This window comes from Aegilops tauschii, chromosome 3 (assembly GCF_002575655.3).
Source record: "Aegilops tauschii subsp. strangulata cultivar AL8/78 chromosome 3, Aet v6.0, whole genome shotgun sequence".
Classification (NCBI taxonomy): Eukaryota; Viridiplantae; Streptophyta; class Magnoliopsida; order Poales; family Poaceae; genus Aegilops; species Aegilops tauschii.
In genome coordinates this window covers 6,170,192-6,185,715 of record NC_053037.3, presented here as the reverse complement: position 1 = coordinate 6,185,715, position 15,524 = coordinate 6,170,192, and the positions used below count along the sequence as shown (strand labels likewise).

General features: G+C 48.3%; 1 pseudogene; it reads right to left on the bottom strand.

Moving 5' to 3' along the window:
- Nucleotides 1–3,546: 3,546 nt before the first annotated feature.
- LOC141042588 (uncharacterized) lies at nucleotides 3,547–5,740 on the bottom strand (annotated as a pseudogene).
- Nucleotides 5,741–15,524: the final 9,784 nt, after the last annotated feature.

Sequence of the window (15,524 nt, the reverse complement as noted above, 5' to 3'; positions counted from 1 at the left end):
GGCCCAAACCCCCCCCCCCCCGGCCGGGCCGCCACCCGCAGCCGCGACCCCGGCCCAGCCCACCTTCCCCCCCCCCCCCCCCCCCCGCGTCCCCTTCCTGTTCCCCCGACCGGGTCGGAACAGGGGCGCGCTGCCGCCGCACCCCCTCGCCGGCGGTGAACCCCGCGAGAGGATAAGGGCGCCAGCGGCCCCCGCTCCCACGGGCCTCTCTCCCACTCACCCCGCTCACTCCCTCGGCCTCTGCGCCTCTCCCCCGGATCCGCGCCGCTCTCCTCTTCCCCACGCCCGACGCGCTCGCCGCCGTTCACCGTCGTTCACACGGCCACCGTACCCACCTCGCCGCCCCAAGGTGTCTCCAAGGACCGCCGTCGCCCGCTGCATCGTCTGGTGCATCCCGTTGGAGACCGGAGCCCCTACAACGAGCACACCGAGCTCGTCTTCCCCGCACGGCCGCCGTCGATCGCCGCCCCGTTTCGCCTCCGACGAGCCTCCCCGAGCACGCTGCCGTCCCCCTACAGCCGCGCGGTGAGCTCCTCTACCTCCTCCCCCTCTCCGCTAGCTCGCCAGCGCTCCCTAGCTTCTTCCCCACGCGCGCCCGAACGCCGCGCCGCGAGGCTCGCCGCCGGCGGGTCTCCGGTGACCAAATGGTCACGGGGTCAAGCCCGTTGCACTCCCCGCCGTTTGTTGATGCCCCCCAGCCCCTCCGCTTTCTCGATAGCTCGCCGTGGCCATGTCTCCGTGGGGCACCCGTGCGCGCCGCCGCCTCCGCCGCTCGCCGGCGCCGATTCCGGCCAAGTCCGGCGAAGCCCCGGCCACCACTGGATGCGGCGCTGCGAGCTCTTTCGAATGGGCCTAGCCCCGTTCCTCCCCGAGCCCCGTAGCGCGATTCCGGCCAACTCCGGTGAGGGACCGCCGCGGTTTCGGCCGCCGGCGTTACTCCGGCGCCGGCCGCCGACGTGGCACACCTGGGGCCACCCCTGGGTCACTGCCAATGGCCCCCACGGGCCCCAGTTGACTGGGTTGACCCAGTCAACTGCTGACTGGGCAGGCCCAGTCACTGACATGCGGGCCCCGCCGCAAAAATTAAAAAAAAGAAAAGAAAAGGAAAATGTTTTATAAATAAAAATAATTAGTTTAATTAATCTCTCACTGACAGGTGGGCCCAGTAGTTAATTAACTAAAAAACTAATTAGTTAATCCTCTGTTAACCCACTGTCTATGACAGGTGGGTCCCCCTTGTCAGTTTGACCAGTCAACCCGGACTATTGACCGCTGACGTCACTCATACGTCATGCTGACGTCATATCCCTTTTTCTGCTATTTAAATAATTCCAGAAATTCAAATAAACTTTGAAAATTCATATCTTTTAAACCGTAACTCGGATGAAAATGTTTTCTATATGAAAGTTGCTCAGAACGACGAGACGAATCCGGATACGCAGTCCGTTCGTCCACCACACCTCCCTAACCTATCGAACTCGCAACTTTCCCCCTCCGGTCCATCTGTCCGAAAACGCAAAACATCGGGAATACTTTCCCGGATGTTCCCCCCCTTCGCCGGTACCACCTACTGTCGCGTTAGGACACCCCTAGCACCGCTCATTGTCATGTCACGCATCGTCATGCTTATGTTTGCATTGTATTTACTGTTTCTTCCCCCTCTTCTCTCCGGTAGACTACGAGACCGACACTGCTGCTGCCCAGTTCGACTACGGAGTCGACGACCCCTCCTACTTACCAGAGCAATCAGGCAAGCCCCCCCCCTTGATCACCAGATATCGCCTACTCTACTCTCTACTACTTGCATTAGAGTAGTGTAGCATGTTACTACTTTCGATATCCTATTCTGATGCATAGCCTATCCTTGCTACTATTGTTGCTACCTTTACCTGCAATCCTACATGCTTAGTCTAGGATGCTAGATTTCCATCAGTGGCCCTACATTCTTGTCCGTCTGCTGTGCTATACTATCGGGCCGTGATCACCTGGGCGGTGATCACGGGTATATACTTATATACTATATACATGACACATGTGATGACTAAAGTCGGGTCGGCTCGTAGGAGTACCCGCAGGTGGATCTTTGTGGCGGAGCGACAGGGTAGGTTGAGACCGCCTAGGTGAGAGGTGGGCCTGGCCCTGGTCGGCGTTCGCGGATACTTAACATGCTTAACGAGATCTTGGTATTTGATCTGAGTCTGGCCATTTGGTCTATACGCACTAACCATCTACGTGGGAGTAGTTATGGCTATCCCGACGTCGTGGTATCAGCCGAAGCTCTTTTGACGTCAGCAACTGAGTGGCGCGCGCCGCATTGGACCGTAAGCTCGCGCTTGTATTAAGGGGGCTAGGTCTGCTTCCGGCCGCGTACGCAACGTGCAGGTGTGCATAGGGCGATGGGCCCAGACCCCTGCGCGCATAGGTTTAGACCGGCGTGCTGGCCTCTCTGTTGAGCCTAGGTGGGGCTGCGACGTGTTGATCTTACGAGGCCGGGCATGACCCAGGAAAGTGTGTCCGGCCAAATGGGATCGAGCGTGTTGGGTTATGTGGTCCACCCCTGCAGGGAAGTTTATCTATTCGAATAGCCGTGTCCCTCGGTAAAAGGACGACCCGGAGTTGTACCTTGAGCTTATGACAACTAGAACTGGATACTGAATAAAACACACCCTTCCAAGTGCCAGATACAACCCGGTGATCGCTCTCTAACAGGGAGACGAGGAGGGGATTGCCGGGTAGGATTATGCTATGCGAAGCTACTTGGAGGAATTCAATCTATTCTCTTCTACATGCTGCAAGATGGAGATGTCCAGAAGCGTAGTCTTCGACAGGAGAAGCTATCCCCCTCTTATTCTGGCATTCTGCAGTTCAGTCCACTGATATGCCCCTTTACACATATACTCATGCATATGTAGTATAGCTCCTTGCTTGCGAGTACTTTGGATGAGTACTCACGGTTGCTTTTCTCCCTCTTTTCCCCTTTCTATACCGGATTGTCGCAATCAGATGTTGGAGTTCAGGAGCCAGACGCCACCGTCGACGACGACACCTACGACACTGGAGGTGCCTACTACTACGTGCAGGCCGCTGACGACGACCAGGAGTAGTTAGGAGGTCCCAGGCAGGAGGCCTTGCCTTTTCGATCGTTGCTACTTTTGTGCTAGCCTTCTTAAGGCAAACTTGTTTAACTTATGTCTGTACTCAGATATTGTTGCTTCCGCTGACTCGTCTATGATCGAGCACTTGTATTCGAGCCCTCGAGGCCCCTGGCTTGTATTATGATGCTTGTATGACTTATTTATGTTGTAGAGTTGTGTTGTGATATCTTCCCGTGAGTCCCTGATCGTGATCGTACACATTTGCGTGCATGATTAGTGTACGGTCAAATCGGGGGCATCACAACTTCTTACCGTTTATTATTCCACACGTGCATATGAGTCTTCCTCCGAGCCTCGTGGATATTGCAGACTCGAGAATCATTGCAGTTATAGCATGGAACATAAACATAATTATGAACTCGGAGATAAATAATATCATTTATTATTGCCTCTAGGGCATATCTCCTACATTCCTCTCCTCCTCCAAAAGCCTAGCCGTCCTCTCCTCAGTCTCCCTCTCCCTCTCCGCCGCCTGCCTCGTTTCCTCCGCCAGAAGCTCCTGGGTCTTTGCTCTCTCTTCCTCACTAGCAGCCTGCAACACCACTCCTCTTTAGCATTGTAATCATCGACGGCCGCACACATAATGTAATGGAGGAAAGGTATCTGATTCTGTATAACTAACCTTGATTTCGAGATCCATTGGCCGTGGATGAGGCCTTATCTCAGGATCGGAGCTCGTCTGGCGCCTCTTGATCTGCGGGAGAGTGCTAGTACAACGTATCAGTCCATCCCCAATGGCTAACAAGCCATGGTTCCTCCCGCCACCAGATATCATCACCAGCTCTGGATCAATAGGCTGGCTCGGGTTAAAGTCCGGCCCTTTCCTCGCCTTCCCTTCGTCTCTGTACCTCACGAGCTTGTTGTGGGAGGCGCGGTTGGTGAAGTTCTTTGGATCATCAAGATCAGACTCAGAGAATGCCTTGGCCTTCTTATACGGGGCACTATGGGCCATGGCATAGAGGTCGAACAGCTCTGGCACATCCGTCTTGTTGTGCCGCGCCTAAAAGAGAGGAACAAAGTATTAGCTAAGGGCTCAAGCTAGCATGAAGACTGAATTTGTATGAATCATGAAGCAAACCACATACCCAGTTATCCCCGTACTGATATAGGTTGACGCTGCCTTGATGGTGTGGCACACCGCTCATTTTGCCACGCCGATCCTTTGCATTGTTGTGGGTGGATAGCCATTGGGGAGAGCACCACTCATCCACCAACGCCTCCCAACAATCCAGCCTATCCGCACACCATCTCGGGGGCACCTAAGTTAAGTAAGAGAAATTTGAGCGCTACGCCTACGAATCAAATCAAGGAAACTAAATACAAGGCCTTAAGAATAGGTAATTACCTTCATGTACTTCTCCTTACTCAAATACTTTGTGCGGCACTTCGACTTGGACATCCTAATACCAATCGAGGCGAAGTAGTCTCGAGTAGCCTGCGTCCGAGCCCCGTTCCGCCAGTTTTGAAGTAGCCGCCTGCACTCGGCTTCGATAACCCGAGCCGCGGCCTCCTGCTGTCCCTCAGCACACCTGTAAAAGGTCTGCAATCAAACAAGAAAACACGGATTAGTACAATCACTAGGGTTGCCAATCAAACAAGAAAACACAACGTAGACGAGAGAGGAAAAATTACCCAAAACGTCTGGATCACAACGTCAGCCACCGTGTGGCACTCGACACCGCCGATCCTCTCCCCCGGCGGGGCCGGGGCAGCCAAGTAGTGCTCCCAGGTCATTCCTAGCTCTGGAACCTGGCCCTCACCGGGCAACGTGACCCATCCCGGGAAGCTCTGGCGACAAATCACACCAAGGACTGTGTTGGGCCTGCGGACACCACGACCGTGTTTCCAAGACCTGCAGTATGACAAGGCTAACGCATTAGATATTCGAAGAAACGTGAAGGCAAAAGGTTAAAAAAGAGTAAATGCACTTACTTCTCCCCATCAGGCGTAATCAACCACCTCTGGTCAGGGGTCGCCGGGGTGGGCATGAGCTTTGTACCACCACGCTGGTAGACATTGCCTCCCACAACCAGCTCACTCTCACTATAGCTATCAGAACTATAGCCACCCTCGTCACCATCAGCATGGCCACTCGACTCTGGCCAGTCCCCCAATCGGTTTGGCTACGACGTAGCCTGATCCAGAGTCTCGTGGGACGGAGCCTCTGGGACCGGAGTCTCGTGGGGCGAAGGCTCGTCGGCCCGAGGCTCGTCAGCCCGAGGCTCGTGGACCGGGGTCCGAGACGGGTCCACCTCAGGCGGCGCCATCTCAGACGGAGCAGTCCTGTGGTCAGGTGAATCAGCTGAGGGTGGCGGCGAGGAAGGCGTAGTGGCAGCCTTCCTACCTCTCCCGCTGCCACGTCCACCTCTACTAGCCTTCTCCTTCTTCTTCCCCCGCCGACCTCTCCTGGCCAAAGAAGAAGCGACCGCCGGTGGTGTCTGCATACTGAGATCTAGCGCTCTCCGGAGGGTCTGGGGTGGAATGGAACTACCCCTCCCACCACGCGCCGAGGAAGGAGCCTCGGAGCGCTCTCGACCCGCGCCCACCATCTGTCAACACCTGCAATGACAAAGAGTAAACGAAATTAGTACAACATAAAAAAAAAGAATACCTGACATGAATAATAATATGTATATAATTTAAGTGTATCATCATCATGAACATAAAAAAATGGAATACCTAAGATGAACTATAATATTAATCTTCATCGTCTATATATGCTTCGGGGTCAATAAATGCATCATCATCATCACTATCAGTAATGACGTGCTCATCATCATCATCAATAAATGCATCAACATGTGGAAGGCCTCCTTTACGTAATCGGTCAAGCATTGACAGGTCATCCGCAACAGTAACCTCTTCTTGTTCCGGCTCTTCTTGTTCCGGTTCTTCTTGTTCCAGCTCTTCTTGTTCTGGCTCATGCTCAGATTCACTGTCGCTGTCTACTTCAATGTTCTGGGGTGAAGTAGAGCGGTTCTTGAAACATTTTTTGGAAAGACGTGTTTCTTGGAAGAACTCTCCTTCATATGTGTCTGGGTTAATGTGAGGTTCATAATCCTCTTCATTGGGGGGAGGTGGTCTAACATGTGGCGGCACTTCATAAACGACATCCCAACCATTGAGATTTGGATCACATTGGCAGGCCCACGGTAGATAGAAAACTTGGGTTGCCTGTTGAGCCGTAATATAGACATCAGGAACATCCAAATGGGTGCTTTGTTTGATTTCGACTAGCCCTATATGTTCATGAGTCCTTCTAGTCTCCTTTGGCTGGAACCAATAACATTTGAAGACTACGACGTTCGGTGGGTTTCCACCATAGAATAGAAGTTCATAAATTGCTTCAACTCTTCCATAATACTCGGTATCTCCTTCGCCGATAGCAGAGACACAACAGTTTGTAGACTTTCGGTCAGCCATAGATAGCTCTTTACCATAGGTACGAAAGCGATACCCATTGATGTCGTATTTGTCAAATGAACGGACCTTATAGTCAAAACCATTAGCGACTTGTCTCAATTCGGCGTCCATACACTCTGAACTAGCCTACAAGTTTAATACAAAATGATTGTTGCATTAGCCGGAAAATAGACGAATAAATGAAATGGTCTAATGGAAATTACCGTTTGTTTGAACCAAGAGATGAAACCGGGATAGCCGCGTCCATGCATTGCCAGAAGCTCATATTCCTCGACGGAATCCTTTTGGATCACCGCTCCATACGAGAATTTGGCGACGTATCGACTGTATCAAATATCTGGGAATAAGAGCAGTTCAAAGGAATTAGAGGTTGCGAAACAATGTAGCGAGAACTTACTCGATGTACGGCCGCACTTCTGTTAGATTGTTCAAGATATACAACGTAATGGTCCGCCATTCGTCGACATCCAACAATAAGGGAGTATATAAGCACCGGCTGGTGCGAGCTTCCCTTTGAATAGGCTGAGGTTGGATCCACCCTTTTTAGGGTTGCCAGCATTGTACCGAGGCTTCGGATTATGCAAATGATGATTTTTGGCTTCGTAGTGTGCTGTCACGAAGTTTGCCGCCTCCTCAGTAATGAATGCCTCGGCCATCGATGCTTCAATTCGACGTTTATTTTTACATTTTGCTTGAAGTGTCTTCTGCATCCTCTCAGTTGCGTAGCACCAACGGTTCTGCACGGGGCCCCCCAATTGTGCCTCGGTCGGGAGATGCAAAATCAAATGCTGCATTGGATTAAAGAAGCCCGGTGGAAAGATCTTCTCTAACTTGCAGATCAACTCCGGCGCCAACTCTTCCAGTTCTTCTAGCAAGCCAGGCAATAGTTCTTTCGCACAAAGAACATGGAAGAAATAGCTCAGCTCTGCCAGTACTAGCCATTCATCCTCAGGGATAAAGCCACGCAACATCACCGGCATTACCCGCTCAAGCCATATGTGCCAATCATGACTCTTGAGACCAAATATTTTCAATTTTTCAAGGCTCGCTCCCCTCTTTAGATTCGTTGCATACCCATCGGGGAACATCAACTCCTTTTTCACCCACAGGATAATTTCCCTCATATCTGGCCTTCCAATATTGAACCATGCCTTTGGCTTCGCCCAGTTCTTCTTTCCTTTCGGTTGTCGCATGTTTTGTAGCGGTCTATCACATAGAGCCTCCTGATCGACTCTAGCCTTAGGATTATCCTTTGTTTTCCCCTCTATGCCGACCAATGTACCAAAGAGGGCCTCGCCGACATTCTTTTCAGTGTGCATCACGTCGATGTTGTGTGGGCAAAGGAGGTCTTTGAAGTAAGGCAGATCCCATAAGCATGTCTTGTGAGTCCAGGCATGTTCCGAATTATACCCCTTGAAATACCCTGGACGCTCTGGATCCGGCTCGAGAGCGTTTAACTGATCTAGGGTCTGTTGGCCTATCAACGCAGGTGGTGCAGAGTTTTTGACAACTCTATCTTTGATGAAGTTCTTCTTGTCTTTTCTGAACTTATGACGAGGATCCAGGAACTGTCTATGCATGTGGAAGCAAGAAAACTTGCCACCCGCCTGCAACCGACGAAACTCAAGAGCTGCCTTGCATGTGGGACACGGGAACCTACCATGCACACACCAGCCAACGAATAGCGCATACGCCGGAAAGTCATGCATCGAGTACATGTACCACACACGCATCAGGAAGTTTTTTTGTAGCGGCGTCGTATGTCTTGATCCCATTATCCCAAGCTTCTTGCAATTCATCCTTAAGCGGCTGCATGTACACATTCATACTCTTCCCCGGATAGTTGGGCCCCGGAATTATCAACGTTAGGAAAATGTTCTTTCTTTGCATAATCTGTCCGGGAGGGAGATTGAGTGGAATGACAAATACAGGCCAACAGCTGTATTGGGCTGCCATCATACCAAACACGTTGAACCCATCCGTGCTTACGGCGATTCCAGGATGCCTTGGATCTGCCACTTTAGCATGATGTATTGCATCGAAGCGCTTCCACGCAAAACCGTCTGATGTGTGTACCAACATCGGCTCTCCATCTGCATTCAGTTCGGTTCTTTTGCCCAATTTGTGCCATGTCATCTGTCTGGCCGTCTCTTTGACCATGAAAAGACGTTGAAGTCTTGGTATGATTGGCATATACCAAAGAACATTAACTGGGATTTTTGTCTGACTCTTCTCACCCATACCGTTGTCTACCACAACATACCTGGAAGACTGGCAAAACGGGACAATACTTCAAGTCCGCATACTCAAGCCTAAATAAGGCACATCCTTTCTCACAGGCATCTATCTTCTCATAGGGCATCTTAAGTACACGGAGGATTTTGTCCGACTGGTACAGGTTTGCAGGCATTACATGGCCTTTGGGTAGAAAGTGTCCAAATAGTGTCATCATCGCGTCGTAGCATTCTCTGCCCAAGTTGAATTGAGCCTTTAGAGCCATTACTTGTGCGATGGCATCCAGCTGACAAAGCTCAGTGTGCTCGTGGAGAGGACGTTTTGAAGACTCCAACATATCAGGGAAGGCCTTTGCAGATTCCTCCATCTCATCATCTGAATCCCGAGCATCATCAAAGTCTTCCACCATGTCTTCCATCCCGGTACCATGCTCGTCGGTGCGACGACGGCCCTCCTCAGCTCTGGCACGTTGGGCAGACTCACCATGAAATGTCCAGACCATATAATTAGGTGTAAAACCCCACTTCTGCAGGTGTTTGATCATTTCAAACGCTGACCTCTTATGATAGTTGTCGCACTCGACACAGGGGCACCACGTTCGTCTCTGTCCATTTGCAAATGCGACTCTCACAAACCCCTTGGTTTTTGTTATCCATTCATGGGTCATGTCTTTCTGACTAGTGTGACCGGTGTACATCCACGCACGATCACTCATCTTTCCTAGCTACTGGACACACAAGAAATATATACATAATTCAGCAAACCATATTCATCAATTAATAGAGTTTGTCAGTTTTATTACGTCCATGCAACCTAGACGCTAATAGGTAAAGATAGGTCCTAATCCCACCCGAGTATGTGTAGATTGGGTTCGTTCTCCCATGCTCTACTCCGGATCCGACGCAAAATTTCGGCAGCACCTCCCCACTGTTCTCCTGATACACATCTCCGCAATAAGCAAAGAGGATGTGTACCCGGAGAACAACAGGGAGGCGCTGACGAAATTCTGCATCGGATCCGGAGCAGAGCATATGGGAAAACGAACCCAGTCTACACATACTCGGGCTGTCCATGGATAACGTTGGACAATTCGAAAGAATCATGGTTATAATATGCAAATGCATGCATATTTATAGATGTAACCCTTTCGAACGGGAGACACATAGTGGTCACGCATACTGATGATTCAATCTACCTACAGCTAGCATGTTTCATCGGCACGAAGACCGGAACATAACAAATGATTGGGGAAGGAGGAGATGTCATTTGTGCTCACCCACGAACGCCGGAGCGGAGCTCGTTGAACGCACGGGGAGGTCGTCGAACAACAGACCCTCGCAGCGACGAAACAACTGCACATTTAAATCCACCCAATCAACACAAATACATATGATGTTTTCATAACAAAATCAGAAAATATATGACCTAACTCATAATTCATAAATATATGACCCCGTCGGCCTCTGGAAGGCCGAAAAGCACCTTTTCAGTCAAAGGAAGCCGAAGAGGTGTCGGGGGTCGGGGGTGTCGTGTCTGGGTGTCGTGGTGTCAAAGGGACAAAGATAAATTCTATCCGGCAAAAGTGGACTATAAAGAAAAGCCTGCTACATAATCCTCAAAACATCTATAAGCATATCCTAAATCTTGGCTGCATGCATGTGTTTTTTGGAAGTCTAAGAAGAAGAAAAACTAACATGCCTTTTAGTGTGCACTTAAATAGTCTGTCCGCTGTACAATGTGATTTTTTCCAGTAGGGGTATAAGCCAGAACTCATAGACATCTTACCTTGGGCAAGAAGTGCTCAAGCGAGGAAACGACAGTGACCAAGGCTGGATCAAGCCCAATCTCCTCCTTTGCCTGCTTTAATGATGTTGCTGTAGGAGATATGCCCTAGAGGCAATAATAAATGTTATTGATTATCTCCTTGTTCATAATTATGTTTATGTTCCATGCTATAACTGCTGTGGTTCCCGAGCCCGTATATCCATAAAGGCTCTGGGGAGAACCCATATGCACGTGTGGAATAATAAACGGTAAAATGTATTCCAAGTCGTGCCTCTAAGACTAGCTCAAGTGTTGCATGATGATTATGTTTTCCCAATCATGGGCATGTCTATGCCAAGCAACTTTGAGGGCACAATGTCAGGAAGGACATTTGTGTTGAATCGACCCGAATTGATGTTATGCTATGAGATTCATTCATCACAAGTTTATTGGTACATAACACAGAGATGGTTAACGTTTGCATGATTCCTTAGACCATGAGAGTATCGAGTTTCTTCATGCTTGCTTCATGAACTTTGGGGTTTGTTAAACGTCATACGTAAATGGGTGGCTATTACGGCGGCTTACGGGTTCATGGAAAAGTGTGTCAAGTAACTTGATAGCTCAAGATTGGGATTTTCTCCTCCGACGATGGAGAGATATCTCTGGGCCCTCTCGGTGTTACGGTATCCATCATCGTCTGGCCAGACACTTTGTGATTTGATCACGGGGATGCCAGAATACGATAACGAGAAAAGAGAACAATACCGGTAACGAGGTAACTAGCATAGTGGACAAGTTGTTGATCCACGGGAATGCCAACATGTCTCACCTCGGGTATTTGTAACATATCGCGAAGCAACAGGAATAGCACACGGCAACTGGAGGTTCACTCGAATATTTATTCGTGTGGGTATAGGGGTCAATATGGGTGTCCACGGCTCCGATGTTGATCATTGATCGGAAGGGGTTCCGGGTCATGTCTATACTTCACCGAACCTATAGGGTCACACGCTTAAGGGTCATCTATCTGCTGAATACTAGACAGGGAGTCTGAGAGAAAATCACCGAAAAAGTTTCGGACACCGAAAAGTTTCGGACAGCGGAATCGTACCGCAAAGAGAGGTCATCGGATAAGTTTCGATGATACCGAAAAGTTGTTTCGGGATACACCATCAAGTCAAATTGGTTTCGGCACATGCCTGATAATTCTTGGAGGATGCCAGAATCATTCTGGAAGCTTTTTGGAATTTTCTGAGATAAAAACCGGAAATGTTCCGGAGCTGCCGGAGCCACTTCAGATGCGTTTCGCAGATGAAAATCACTAAAACCGGAATTGTTTCGGAACACGTTGAAAATCATTTTAGTGGGTACTGGAAATGTTCTTAGCCCACATAAATATTTTCAGTTCGATCAGACGCTGAAAAATGTCGTCGTGAATAGTGAAAATCAGCTTTATGGTTACTTTATGGAAAGCCACCTTTTGGGGCTTTGCTCCAAAAGATCTTGGGGATGACATGGATGGATAGGAGCCATTTTTTGGGCCCCTCATGGGGGTGTGGCCGGCCACATGGGGTATCCCCCCTTGGGGACCCTCTTGTTCCTTGGTTTCACTCCTAGGTCCTTGTGGAAGGACTTCATTCATGTGCATTTTGGGTTTTTTGTGAAACTACCCTACCCCCTTGGGATTTCCTATAAATAGAGGTGGAGGGGCAGCCCTCCACACTCATCCCTTGCTCTCATACACATGCCATGCATTATCTGGCTTCTTCTCTCCCTCCCACGAAAAGAGTTTCGTAGAGCCGTAAGGCTGTCTGGGTTCCGGCAGGAACTAGTTCTGGACGGCGAAGCCCTGCCGGATAGATGACACCGTATGTGTGCAACTCTGTAGAGAGATCGTAGTTTCGGTCTTAGTTCGTGAGTGCCTCCCGAAGGGCTGTCCGTGTGACCGTCCGAGTTTCGAAGGTCCTCCCGAAGGGCTGTCCGAGTGACCGTTCGAGTTTCGAAGGTCCTCCCGAAGGGCTGTCCGCGACACCGTCTGGGGGGGCTGTTCGACCGCCTCCCGGAGGGCTGTCTGAGGAGCAGATGAGGGTATACATCCTCGCGGTTGGGAGGTTGTAAATCCTAGCTGCGGGGATCTGCACCGCCGATCGTCATCGACTCTACTTCCCGCTGCGCTACGAGTCGGTAACGAAAAAGATCAAACCATGTATGCAGTCTCCATAGTGGTCCTGGGCTGGTGCGTAGGTCGGAAAATTTTTGTTTTCTGTCGCGTTCCCCTTCAGTGGCATCAAGAGCCATGCTATGCGTAGATGCAGGTTTCGATCTAGAATACATGGAGATGTATGGGTATTGCATAATATAATTAGGTAGTAAATGAGATCTATTGCTGAAAATTATTTATGCGGGTGACAGATGAAATCTGTTACCCGAGGTTCTTGTTGCTTCCCTAGAATTTGCGTTTGCTCAATCTCGAGACAGCATGGTGGAATTTGACAAAGTTCTGGCAATCCGTGATCCTGATTGATCATGGAAGTGCTATCAGTTCTTTGGGTTCTGCCGTAGTCAAAAGAAAGATGAAATTCGCAGATGAAAGGGCATTGCAGATATGATCTGCACGGGGGTCATGCGTATGACGAAGTTTAGTATGGAGCTCAAGATTTAATTATCCCGTGTTTCATACACCCCGAGATGTTAATCTAGCAACTTGAATAATCATACTTGATGATAAAACGTTGGTCGCTGCGGTTTAAGTCAAAACCTTAGAAGCCACGTAAAATAAATTTTGCATAAACCGATTAGAGGCGTCTAACTTGGTTTTGCAGGATGTGCATATGATGTGGTATAGCAATGCTCATACTAATTCGATTATGTATGAGATGACTATATGATGTAATTTGATTAACATGACCTGCGTGTCATGATTCGGCATGATGGTTGGAGCCATATGATTGCACTTTAATGACCTGCGTGTCAACCTTGTTGTAATGCATTATTTTGTTAGCTATAGAGATAGCAATATTATCTGGTGCATCGACAAGGTGGTGGCAATCTTCGCGAAGGTGAACACCGACGCGAATGCCGAAGACGAAGAAATGAAAGACTTCTCCGTCAGAAAGGGCTATACCATATCATGCTATTATGAATTGCCTGAGATGTTTATCCCTTATGATGCACCCTTCTTGATTGCGCGGTAGTCGCTTTTATTAGGGTGATCTCTCACTTAAAATACCAAGTAGTTAGTGTTCTCCCAAGTGTAGCACCGTCACGGCACCTATCTTTTCGGGGTGCGCCGTGTCACACAGGTACGAACGATTAGACAAGTGTGAGGCGGGTGAGTTGAGACCTCTCAGCGAGATCACTTTGTTGTCTTGACGTTCAGGCATGACCGTCATGAGCTCGGAGCACACGCATCGAAAGATGAACAAGAGTCACATAGAGATGTGATTGGCAAGTTGGCCTACCGGTTGAGATTTTTCGTCATCAGTGGTGTTACACCAATGGCGAACAATTGAAATGTGGGTCTTGTATCACTCACAATCAATTTTGAGAGATATTGATTTGAGTGGGAGCGCACTGTTGAATTAACATGTTTAATTCTTAGTGCAATTAATTATGAACATTGTCTAAGTGTTATATGCAAAATAGTTGTAGAATAATGGCTCGCGTTTCCACCTTCCTTGTTAAAATTGAATAGCTGTTAAATATTTGGTTAAAACTTTACGATTGGTACCGTAATATGAGGATTGTCCTCAAAAGTGCCGAGAAGGACTTTGTCCTATCGCATGCTTTCCGTATCCTCCCGCTAATGCTATGGATCATGTGACTCTTGTCCTTTGATCCAAAAGCTATAATTCCGTTTCAGTCAAGTGCAATATGTTTGCTTCCATGAAACCCAAACTTCGAAAGTTGGGATAGTTATATGATATTCATGGAACTGAAAATTATTTTCAGATACAAACAAAGCAATGTTTGTTTGCAAGTATTAGTAAATGTGTTTACTATGCATTTGACTGTTGGGAAAGGGATCCAGAAGAACGCCTGTCATATAATGAAAGGTGAATAAAACAACAACTTAAAGAGAAAGGAAGTGTCCAAAGGGTGTTAGTATGACTTACACGCCTAGGAAGTCCGGGGCTAACGCCACTCTTAAGTTGGGTGCTTCTTTTGCGAATAGGAGAAATACTAAAAGTTAAACTGTTAGAAGTATAAAGGCAGAAAGAAAGATGACTGGAATATCCAGCTCATGTATGAATGACATACAAGTTTTTGATGTATAGTAGGCTGTTCAAAGATATAGTTCTTGGGAATTATGGTTAAACATGTTAATCACTAATTCTTGGGTATTGTGAGTTAATCACAAAGATACCCGCTCGATTGCATTCAATTGCGAATCACTGTAAGAGCTACTGTGGCCTAAAAAGACTAGCCAGAAATGAGGTTAAGGCATACACAGGGAACATAGTAAATGTTACTATACCTTCCATTGGTGTATTGCCGTCTGTATTTATTTTCATAATTCATTTAGAGTTTTACAAACTCTAGCCCATTGCATAAGGTATCTTGCAAGAAGGTTGTTCATAAGAGAACCTTTTATGTTCGATGTTATGAATAACACAAGGGCCATACTTTCATTATGAATGAGATGTATGTTATGAATATTGATAATAATACAATACCTCTGGGTTTACTTTCATAATTCATTTTAGAGTTTCATACACTCTAGCCCATTGCACAATGTTTGTTGCAAAAGAGTTGTTCATAAAAACAACAATTGTTGTTAAGTATTATGAATAACATGAAGGGCCATGCTGCCATCCAAGATGGGACGTATGTTATGAATATTGAGGGTAATATGATACATCCATAACACTGACGCTAAATGTCGCAAGACTAAAAGAATACCACACAAGTGTGGCACTACATTTGGTCACATTGGAGAAACCC